Source organism: Pinus tabuliformis, chromosome 5_2 (assembly GCF_031772625.1).
Source record: "Pinus tabuliformis cultivar Carrire ecotype Pingquan chromosome 5_2, CPIR1, whole genome shotgun sequence".
In the NCBI taxonomy this organism is placed as follows: domain Eukaryota; kingdom Viridiplantae; phylum Streptophyta; class Pinopsida; order Pinales; family Pinaceae; genus Pinus; species Pinus tabuliformis.
The window spans coordinates 845881777-845894700 of record NC_142306.1 but is presented as its reverse complement, the minus strand read 5'-3'; positions in this window follow the sequence as shown (position 1 = coordinate 845894700).

Below are 12924 nucleotides of genomic sequence, written 5' to 3'. Positions count from 1 at the left end.
TCTATGTTTCTCACTTTTTGGTTGAATAGGAAAAATGATTTTCTAAGAGAAAGAGAGCTATAACACAAGGAGATACTCTAGATTATAATATTGATCAAGTAGAATCAGGGTTAACTATAGACATTGCCTCTAAAAGAAAACATATAGATCAACAAATAAATCATGAGCAAACTAAAGCAAATAGTTGGAACAATGAAAATAGAGCAAAAACATAGATGAAGAATAGCATGACAAGGAAAGGGAAGTTAAAAGGAATTATGATCAAGAGCAGTAGGAGAAGGATAATATAGAGAACTAGAAGGACAAATATAAAATGAATAGAAGAAAAAGAAAGAGTAAGAAAGTGTAGATAAAGAGCACAAGTAAGTACAGGGTGAACATGTATAGGATTAAAACTTATAGGATGTAAATTAAAATGAATAGAACAAAGAAAATATATATTGGATGATGTTCAGACGGATGCAAATCATCAAACTATTTCTAGACCCACTCATAAAAATATTAGAAGGGAGTATAATCAAGGCATAACACCTACAACTTCAAAAACTCTGATTATATCCTCCACAATTAATACTCACCCAATAATTGTGATCCCCATTAAGCCATCATCTACTCTTTTGGACTTAGATAATATAACACATGTGAAGGACATAGTTATTCCTCTAATCAGTTATGTTTTCATTATCTAAAAGAAAATCATTGATAAAGAAAGAGGTGATAAAATAAAAATGGAACGAGCTAAAGAATCATCCCAAGAGTTTATAATATTATGGAATATTGCACATCTAAATGATGAGGATTTTGCTAAAAAATAGTTAATGCCTTAGGTGCCTTAGCAAATGAAAACAAATGGTCAACAAGCAAACTTACTACTTAATTGAAGGAGACAGAATGAGCTTTGGAGCTATAAAGTCAATTCACGAATAAGGAAATGGGATTAGATCAAGGATATAAGAAACAGATAGGTCAACTCACTGAAAAATATAATTTAGATGTTATAATGGAAAAAGATCTCTATGAAAGGGAGATACATTATATCGAAGAGATATCTGGTAAATATGAAGAGTAAATAAATACTCTAGAAACACGGGTTGAAGACTTAAAGACAAATAAATAAATTACTAAGTTCATAAAAGTTGAGGCTCTAACAATTAATACCAGATTATTGATTTACAAGAAGAGTTTTATAAAAAAAAATAACGATATTGAGCAATAACATGATAGATTGATTGAATTATTTGATCAAATTAAGTCTTAATTAATAGAGTAGAAATAAGCTCAAATCTATTTTGACAACCTCAAGGTTTGGGAATTAAAAATAAATATGTTATTTGATACCTTCCAACATCAACTGATGAAGATCGTATTGACTATCAGGTCTCTTTGAATACATGGTTGGGTAACTGTGAATACTACCAGGAAATAATAGTGGGACAAGAAAAAATTGCACAAAAATATTGGATGGAGCATTGGATATCATTATAGAATATAAGATCCAAATGTGTATTTTGTAGGACAAACATACCCATGAGCAACTTGACTTAGTATTGTAAAATAGTTTAGGGATAATTAGATGGAGAAAATTAATAAGATCAGTTTGGGACAACAACTTGATTCGAGAAATCATCTCTCATTAGAGAAATTTTGAGGTAAAAAATGGGCCTCAAAACAAAAAAGTACAACCAAAATCAAATTTATAAGAACCAACAAGATTCAATATGATGATGTCAACCATGGGGGATGATTCAAAATTTTTGGAGTAAAAGAGTAAGGAGATAAAAAAAAATTAAAAACCACTTTTTCAACTCGTATTTTTAATTTATCTCCTTATGATTTTACTCAAGTTTCAAGCAGGAGAAATCATTGGATGAAAAATTTAATTCCTCATCCAAGGATTACCCATGTTTCATACTTTCGATGGACCTTGCTACACGGAAAATGAGAGATACATGAAAGTGTGATTGCAATCATGTTTTTTCATGTATTTCTCAATTTTCCTGTAGGAGGGTCCATCGAAAGTATGCAACATGGGTACTCCTTGGATGAGGAATTAAATTTTTTATCCAACGAGTACTTTGACTCGAAATTTGAGTAAAACCATAGGGAGATAAGTTGAAAATAAGAGTTGAAAAAAATAGTTTTATCTTTTTTTCCATCTAAAATTTGATGATGTAATCTGATCTTATTTTATTATTTCAACTACTATTTTATAATATTCCTTAGGAGGATTAGGTTTTTTGGAGCTCTGTAACCCTAATGGTCATGCAGCCATGAGGTAGGCGGCGCAAAAAACCACAGATCGCAGTCAGAAAGCGGCACTGAAACCAAGAGATTACAACAATGATAGAGGAAGACAGGAGGGGAGAGATCCCCTCCTATAGAGACGCAGTAGTAGGAGAAGGACCGAGCAAGAGCAACTTGGATGAGGAGACAAAGATACAGGGACCTGTTCTCAGAGCAAGATGGTAGGCAGGCAACAGAGGCAAGTGCTTACCGTGCGCAGTGGAAAAACCAAGATTCATTATTCTAATGAATAAAATGGAGTGCTATAGAAGCTAAATGAAGGACCATGCACTAATATGCAAGTTTATAGGAGTTTGGCCATCGGAGAAGGACCTCACCAGGTGGATTCATCAAAAATGGCAGCCCCAAGGCCACATAGAACTAAAGCTGGGCGCAAGAGACTTCTTTACAGTAATCTTCTCAAACCTGCAAGACAAAGAAAGAGTGTTTGAAAATGGTCCCTATTTTCATTATAATGCAATATTGTTCATGAGATACTAGGAGGAATGTTATAACCCTGATAAAGAAAAATTCCTAGCAGCCTCGGTTTGGGTAACACTATTCGGATTACCAATGGACTTCTGGGATCCAGAGATCCTGGAGGGAATAGGAAATACCATAGGAAGCTTTGTCAAAATAGCTGAATCAAAAAAGAAGGGAATATACACTTCATATGCAAGAATTTGTGTCTATATGAACATAGCTGACCTGATCACGGGGTCAGTTGAGCTAGAATACCATGAGGAGGTCTGGCAACAAACATTGGAATATGAGCATATCCCTTTCAGATGCAGAAGGTGTTATGAATATGGACATCTCTTCAAGGAATGTCCTCTCAACACAAAAGAGGAAGAATAGAGAAACAAGCAACAGAGGAAAAATCAAGAAGATAAAGAAGGGTTCCAGGAGATAAAAAAACAAAAAAAGGCCTACAAAGGAAAACCCCAAGGAAGGAAGAAAGGAACTACAAACCAAACCAAATAAGTCAAAAAGATTTGAGGTTCTACAAGAAGAAGAAGAAGATAAGGAAATTCAAATAATGGACTACCAGGAGGAGAAAGAACAAGAGGGTAGCACAAGCCAAGGCACAAAACATACCAAGAGAAAAACCCAAAGTGAAGCAATGGAAAAGGAAGGAAAGGAAAAGGGAGAGAATATGGAAAGTGAAGTAATGGAAATCAATATCAGCAGAGGGGAAGATCCAACATCAGAAGAAGAAATCCTAAGGAAACTTCTAGACGAATGGAGACATTTGGATGAAAGGTTCATCCCAGAAGAGGAAAAAAAATTATACAGAGAAACCTTTCAAAAATACAAGGAAAAACAAGATCAGGGAAAGACAGAAATGGTGGAACAACTAGGCATTCAACTAGAAAATAATAAAGATCAACAAAGTAAAGTGAAAGAAGGAAAGAAAATAGGCAGGCGAAACATTCAGGAACCGATACAGATCATGGGGGAGATGTTAGTCAACACTGGAAGAGTAGTCCTAGTCTCGGTGGTGTTCCACCAAACAAACCCAACCACCCAATGATAATTACATCCTGGAATATACATGGACTTAACATCAAAGGTAAACAGAGATACCTAGTAGAAAGGATAAAAAGAGAAAGACCCCAAATAATGTTGTTAAAGGAAATGAAAATAACAGGGAGGAAAATGGAGGAGATCTTAACCAAAATCAAACCTACATATGAATGTATGACAATCGATGCAAAGGGAAGCACAGGGGGAATTGCAATCTTATGGAACCCCACGGAAGTCACAGTAGATTAATGGATAGGAAAGAAAAGGATACTCACCGGGAGATTGTGCCTTATAGGCCATAGAGAATGATTCTTGGTTTCGGCTGTATATGGACATCATCTACCAATGGAAAGAGGAAGCTTCCTCCTTCAACTACAATAGTTAGGAAACATGCACAAAGAAAAGTTGTGGCTGATAGCTGGAGAATTTAATATGAAAACCTCAAAAGGTGAAAAGAAAGGTGGACTGCAAAGAGAAGAACCTGACATGGAAAGATTCAGGTACATACAATCAGAACTGAAAATGATCGACATCCATACCATTAATGGAAAATACACCTGGAACAACCGTAGAGGAGTAAGCAAGCAAATAGCTTCCAGGCTTGATAGTTTCCTTACAACAGAACATTTCATAGGGAAGGACATTTTCTATGAAGCAACAATCTTACCCTACCAGGGGTCTGATCATTGGCCCATAAAATTAGAAATCTCCATGAACCAACATAATTAGAATAGACCCTTCAAGTTCGAGGCTTTCTAGTTGAGAGATCTAACCTAAAAAAAAAAAAATGGAAAAATGGTGGAAGGAGAATGAGACTGGAATAAATGGAAGAAACAAAATGCACACTTTATAGCTAAGATTAAAAGATATCAAAGGTAAAATAAAGAAGTGGAATAGAGAGGAATTTGGACATATTCAAAATGACCAAGAAAAGCTTCAAATAGAAATGAAAAGAATCCAACAAAAAATCACAGAAGACAGGAGAACTGGGGAATTAGTAGAGGAAGAAGGAATGGTACTAAATAGGCTGGAGGAAAGAATAAAGCAAGAGGAAATCTTATGGAGACAAAAGTCGAGAATACAATGGCTGAAAGAGGGGGAGAGAAATGAAAAATTCTTCCACAAGGCTACGCAATAGCACAAACAGCACAATAGGATATTCTCTCTAAAAGATAGCCAAGGCAACAGGTAAAATCAGAAAGAGGAGATGGAGAATCTATTGGTACAACACTTCAAAGGAATCTTGATAGAAATGCAAAGCAATAGAGAGGAAGATATAGCAAAAATATGCCAATATATACCCAAAATGGTGAATAGAGAACAAAAAATGGCACTTCTAAGGGCTATAACAGAAACAGAAGTAGAAGAGACAGTGAAGGTAATGGCAAAGAACAAAGCACCAGGACCGGATGGATATACCTCGGAATTCTTCCAAGCCACATGGAGCTTCATGAGTCAAGATATTGTAAATAAAGTGGAAGAATCTAGATGCACGAAAAGAATGCACCCGGCTTGGAATGCTACCTTCCTCGCCCTTATTTCGAAGATGGAAATGGCTGAAAAAACACAAGGATTCAGACCAATAGCATTGTGTAATGTAATTTACAAAATCCTAGCTACTATAACGGTAAATAGACTAAACTTTTTACTCCCAGAGCTGATTTCACAGGAACAGACGGGATTCATCAAAGGGAGAGAAATAGTGGATGCAATTATAGTAGCTCAAGAAGCAATACATTCACTGAAGAACTCAAAACATAAGGGTATGATGATCAAACTAGACTTAGCTAAAGCATATGACAGGCTAAGCTGGGAATATCTTTAGAAAATCCTCAAAGCTTATGGTTTTGATGACAGATGGATAGATTGGGTAATGTCTATGATAACTATGCCAGTCATGTCCATACTGCTAAACGGGACACCCTCAGAAGCCTTTAACCCGTCGAGAGGACTCAGGCAGGGGGATCCACTATCCCTGTTTCTGTTCATCCTAGTTGTTAATGGCCAGGGAAGACTGATAAAAGCTAGAGTGGATAGCAGATAGCTAAAAGGACTCAGACTTCGGGGAGATGAAATACCCCTAACCCATCAACAATTCATGGATGATGTTATGCTATATGGACAAGCCAACCTCAAATAAGAAAAGAAATTAATGGAAATCCTCGGTGAATTTACAAAAGCAAAAGGTATTCAGATAAACAAAGAAAAATCGGAAATCTACTTCTTCAACACTTAAATGACTTCCCAATCATTCTTGGCAAGAACCATGGGATTTAGAGTAGGGAAATTCCCCACCAAATATCTAGGCATTCAACTAAGTGATAAGCAAAATATAATTGCTAACTAGGGAGGCCTGATGGGAAAGATACAAAAACGAATGGACAACTAAACTTCAAGGCTTTGAACACCCCGAGCTACACCATCCTCCTCAAATTGGTCCTCCAATCCATCCCAATTTATCAAATGACTAGCCAAGCTATACCAAAAACAATATGTCAAAAAATGGTGGAGATTTTCAAAAAATTCCTATGGCAAGGGACAAGCAAAGCTAAAAAGTGGGTGCTGCTATCCTGGAAATGGCTAAGCAAAACATTAACAGAAGGAGGACTAGGACTGCGAGATCCATATATTCTAAACCAGGTAATGGGGGAAAAATTGTGGTGGAGATGGATACAAGGAGGAGAAGACTTGTGGAAAAAGTTGTGGGAGAAAAAATATGGGATGGCGAGATCTCTAGAAGGAAAATTGAGAAGCCAATTGGAAAAGAAATGCTTAGCAATTTGGAACTTGGAAAGATCAAATAGGGACATGATAAGAGAACATAGCTTCTGGAAAATAAGGGAGGGGGACAAAGTGAATTTCTGGGATGATGCATGGCAACAGAGAGAAAAACTTCGTCAGCAACCCCAACTTCAAGAAAATCACCAATTCACCACCTAAATGGAGGAAGACGCAGTCCGAAAGTACTGGCTTCCTAAAAGGGACAGATACCAGAGAAAATGGAAAAAAATGAACACTGGCAAGAAGAACTTGAAATAGAACAATAGGAAAACCATGAAAAGGAGATGGTAACAAGAAAAATAGCGGTCAAAGAAGGGACGGACATCATAATATGGGGACAAAGAATTAAAGGGATGTTCACGATAGCAGAAGGATACTAAATAAAAGTAAGTAGTACTAGCAACCCCGAAACAAAGAAATGGGACATAATTTGGAAAATGAAAACCTGGCTGAAGATAGCGTTGTTTACCTGGATTATGACCCATGGGCGAGCTTTAACTTGGGACCAGTTGTGAAGGAAGGGGACGCAAGGCCCATTGCGCTACGTACTATGCCAGGAACAAGAGGAAATTATGGAACACCTGACCAACACCTACCGAATTAGCAACATCCTGTGGTGACACCACTAGCAGCTCTTCGAAATCAGTGATAGAGACACAAAAAGTATGAAATTAACAATAGAAAAATCGAGGAGCAAACCATACCAAAATGCAATCCTGAATAGAGCTTGGAATCTCTCCATAGGGTTCATCCTGTGGAACATATGGAAAGAAAGGAACTGGTTGATTTTTAAGGAAGATGGTAGAGCAATGAATGATATATGGAACCAAATAGTCGAGAACATAAGAGAAACCACAATTATAGAGAAGTGGAACGACGAAGACTAGAAAGTAGACCAAAAAGAGACACAAATTTTGAACTGTTTGCAACTAAAAATAAGCAAAATAGATATGACTAGAAGGAAAACCCAAGCCAAAGACGTAGAGGACAACAATTACTACAGGACTCCACAGCAGGGCTTCATAAAGCTGAATTTCTATGGAGCTATAAAAGGAAACCCAGGGGAGGTAGGCATTGGAGAAATATTCAGATATGACAGAGGAAGGATGCTAAGGGTATATGCAATGGACTGTGGAAATGCATCGAACAACGAAGTAGAATTCCATGCGCTAAAAAGGGGGATAGAAATAGCCATAGGGGAGGGGTATTAGAAACTTCAGGTAGAAGGAGATTCAAAGCTAGCTATAGACATATTCAAATAGCTACAGAATAGAACACCAGCAAAAATTCTAAGCCACAGCTGGCGAATCGCTTGGATAGTCAAGGAGATAAGCAAATTGCGGAGTGTTATAGACATTTTTGTGCCTTACAGCATAAAGCATGAAATGTCAATAATCTGAGGGATCCAAAGTCCCTAAACATGTTGTTCCTACCCCTAGAGGAACAAGGTCAGCAAACCACAGCACTTCAGATTAGTTCTCCACTGAAAAACACTCAAAAACAGGTCAATTCTGGATCATGTCAACTGCTCCACTGAGCATCTGCGCTGAATGTCAACTGCTCCATGGTGTACCTGCGATGAATGTCAACTTCATCAAAGGCTACCTGCGCTGAGTGAGTTTGGACATGTGGAGGAATCTTTCCTCAATGTGTCAGTGCCCAGGAAGCTTCCAAAATGACACTTGGATCAAAAGATTCGCCTAAGTGAAGAGTAAGAGGTTCTAAAACTCCAAGTGGAAGGTAGGATCTCCAAGTGGACTCAAGAACTGAAGAACAACTGGGGTTGAAGAGGACAACAGTCACACATCAAGCTGACTTATCTTCACTCCAAAACTCTATATAAGGATCTCATCCCATGGGATCTGGAGGCCGGAATTTTGTGCAAAGAATTGCTGTTGGTTTACAGTTGAGATTATTGGGTGATTGCTTGAGGGAGGTGAAGAGGAGATTTCTTTCTGTCGGGAAGGTGATGCTGGATTGGGCCTCTTATGGTTGTATCACCACCTGAACCTTACTTTCTTCCATTAATAAAGCATTTGAGGTTCTTCTATTTGCATGTGTTTCAATGATGTATTGTCTTACTTGCGTATTTGATTTATGCTAATCCTTGAATCAATTATGAATGCATGCCGCTTGTAGTTTCCTTTTTTCGTCTTGTTTACAGGATCTTTGTGTAGCTGGGCCCGTGAGAAGACAAGGAGCTGGGAGCAAGCGGCAAAGAGAGAAGATTGGATTGACCATTCGCGCAAGACATCAGTGAGTGGATCTCTTCCTTTCCTCTTTTGCATGTCATAAAGAAGTAATCTTAGATAGCTTTGCTTTGACTGTTGCTAAGGAACTATCACCCTTAGAGTGGGATAGGGTCATTCCGTGTTGGATAATTTTCCCTACAACAGACTGGCGACTCCGCTGGGGATCGTATCTTGTTGGTAGCTTGTGTTTCTTGCTATTCATTTCCTAAACAAAGGGAGTACCGAATCAAACTGCATTTGAGTCCTTCGAATGCAAAGTAGAGGCCAGCTACTCTAGCTCAGTTCTGGGCATGTTTATGATTTGAAGAGCTGATCCACAAGGACTCTTAATAGCACTTTGTGATAGTGTTCATCTTCCTTTAATCATCCTTTAGAGTATACTTGATTGATAGCCTCTGATTTGGCCAAAAACAGTTGATTTTTGAGCAATCTGTGACCCGGAACCTGAGAGAAACGAAACTTTTCTCTCCAGCGCCACTGTAGTGAAGGCTCTCTGCGTTTCAAGGCAGGTCCCGAAGGGCCTACTTGCACTGAATGTCAAACTGACAGTGCAGAGCCTACGCTGAACCAGTCTTGCATTGTGTAACTGGGGTTCCCTGCCTTCTGTTGCCCAATTTTCAGTATTATTTTTGCAGCCTGTTATCAACCTGTATACCCATCTGAAACTACCTTTCTTTGCCATCATTCCGCCTCGATTGTATGAAGAAACTGTGATTGTTCTTGTTGTATTTCTTACTTCATTTACAGTTTCCCATAACGAAAGTGAACTAGTCTTGCTGTGGCCTCTTAGATCTAGACCTGTGATAAAGTGTCGTTTTGATTCTAAGAGTTAGTTTATTGCTGTTCATAGCTGATTGAGCATTTGCTTTCGTTATATGGTTCGAATTTCGATATTTCTAGTGTTGAAACAAGTAGATCTTAAGGTGTTCTTTTGATTTTGGACAAAAGCTTGTTTACTTTCACTTGAAATTGAATTCGAAATTATACAACAGCTTTCTTTTTGTAATACATCAACATTAAGGAAGAAGAAAAGAAATACCTGCATTGTGCATGTGCATTTTGACAGCTTGCATGTCGATTTAGGAAAAGTGCATCAGTGTGTGCTCTATGATCTGTGTGAAAATTTGATGTCTTTCTTTTCCCTCAGTAGTTAAGATTTTCATAAGTTGAAAGAATTGAAAAAGCTTGCTTATCATTCTTAGACTGCATTTAGGAGTTGTATCATACATCACGTGGTGATCCATAAAGGCAAACTGCTAAGCAAGATCAACCTAAAACGAACTGAATTTACATAACAACGCTTTGAAACATAACGAAACACAGTAGAGGTCTAGGTAGAGATGTGTTCCGGCGTCGTTAAACATAGTGACTGTCGATCTCTATGAAGGTGGGTGATTCCTCCTGAGGGACGATAGCACTAATACGGACTTGTGCTCCCGCGTACCGTCGCGTATATTGGGAGACCCCTATAGGAACAAAGCCTTTATCCATAGGAAGCCGTGTCGGCCGCCCTACTGATCGCGATGCAGTGAACACAGCATTCACGAAGATCGACCACTCGTACCGTAAAACGTATTCTGTGGTTTCGCGAAAGGTTTGGCACACCCTCTGCCTAGAACTCCAGAGTAGTTTCTTTTGGCCTTTTTCAAACTCTATAACTGAAAAAGTCCATCCGAGCATTTGTCACTTCGGGCTCGTTAATACATCGAAGGAGACTAGAGTCATCTTTAGCTTTTTCTCGACTCTTAAAAAGTGAAAAAGCAAGTTGTGTCTTAAAAGCGTCTAAAATTAATTCAATTCGAAAACACATTTTACCCCGTGTATTTTTGGTTGATCAAGTAATCCGCAATCGTGGAAGAAAGTCAATCGATGCCCCATCGTTCGCGGAGGCTTACGAGTTAACCGTCTTTGTCTCCGGAATCGAAAACAGCCCGGGCAAAGCGAACTCGTTTAACCGGTTCAAAATCTCCTATCAAAGTTAGAACAAGTGTTCCAACGACATCTGAGGTTCCGGTTACTCCAAACATTTCTGGAAACCCTGCCTATATTGAAGAAGTTCAATAGCCCCAGAGGGACAGTAACACTGATCCTAGTCTGAGAGCAAATACTTGTGTTACTGAATCAGTTCCATCAGGAATCGCTTCAGAGAGTCTTGCTCCTCAAACAACTGTCGCTATCGAAACAACCCCTTCTTCGGCACCAGAAATATTTTACGGACCTGACGGTCTTCCTCTTCCACCGGGTCTGATTGCAATAGAGGAAATTGTGGAAGATCCGCAAGAAACTACTCCAACCCATTTTGGAGCAGGGGTCACTCTATTTCCTTCTGCATCAGAAGCTAGCCTATCACCCAGGGAAGTTCCTGTAGAATCACTAGGCAATCTATTGGATAGACTCAAAATGTCTGAACAACCATCAACATCTAGGACTATGCAAAATGACACAGCGATAGCAGAACCCCCTGCAGTCACTCCGACAATGTTCGCCGGCATACCATCTATCCCAACTAGCTCTCAACAGTTGGAAGGAGCCCCTTCGGGGGCCATGACGACAATGTGGACTGTTCCTGTTCGTTCCCCCGAGATAATACCCGGTAACTCTTATGTTGGAACTCAACAAATTGATCCTTTCGGAAATCAGTTTGGGCAATCCGGTCCTCAAGGTTTGGTAATTCCTTTCAGTTCCGGACCACCACCGTATGGGGGGCAATATGCCTTTTCGTTACCCCCTCCGGGAGGTTACCCATACGGGAGTTCACAACCGTACTCAAGTTATAATGGAATAACTACAAGTGGTTGGGTACCTATGCTACCCCAACAACCAAGAGTTGTATATTCTATGCAACAACAAGTGCCTGTGACGAACATCCCGACGAAACCGGCGATTGTAACTGTGTCACAAGTTCAAACGATGCCTGTTGTATGTCAACCTCAGTTTTCTCAGGTTGTAATGCAACAACCCTTTGACCCTACGACTCAACCACAATCGCCAACTGGCGGGGCGACACAAGTACAGACGGGTACCATAACCCCTCATCTTGGCCCAGTGGTTAGTATAGCACAACAGCACATGGCTGCACAACCATGGTTGGTGCAGTACCAACAACCGCAATTCCAGCAAGTGTACCAAGGTACCGAGCAGCAGATTTTTCCGAACAGTGGACAACCGTATATACAACACGGTCAAAACCAACCACTTTATAGTGGGGTAGTCCACCAACCGTATCAATCATACCAACATCAATTACATTATGCTGGTATGCAAAGACCAACTGCTCAGGCGATTCCATCGTATCCTGGGTACGCTTCGCCTAATCTGAGTCAACAGCTGCCATTCGTGGCAACTCTAGAGTTACCCGATTTACATCGGTTGATGAACGATCTGATTGCTTATGCCCATTAGTGGCCAGCGATTCCTCACAAACTTCCTTCGGACATTCCTAAATTCAATGGAAATCCAGGTGAAGACCCATCGAATCACGTCATGACTTTTCATCTGTGGTGTTCGTCGAACACTCTAAACGATCATTCGATAAGACTTCGCCTCTTCCAGAGGACATTGACAGGTCCGACGGCTAAATGGTATATTGAATTGCCAAGAGCCTCTTTCGACAATTTCAGCTCCTTAGCCACGACTTTCTTAACCCATTTTCAATTACCAATCAGGTATGAAACAGGAACCGAAATACTGACCAACTTCAAACAGACGACAGCTACTCACATATCCGATCATATACATGAGTGGCGACGTCATCGTAGGATGGTGAAAACGTACGTTCCTGATCAGCTATTAGCTGAATGGTTTATAAAGTCATTACTTCCGGCTATAACGGAAGATGTGGCCAAAGGGGGAGTCGTAACAGAGGAGCAAGTCATCGCTCGTGCTCAATATTTAGACTTAGTATATACTCAGTCTGGCACGCTCTACGACAAAATACCTGACGCCCCTAGGCCTGAATTTTCAATTCCTCCACCTCCTAAATCGAATATTGACTCTCATGCCGGAGATGGCGTGATTGGCACTACAAGCACGAAATCGAAAAAGGCTTCATCTCAGAAAGCCCGTAAGACTTCAGATCAAA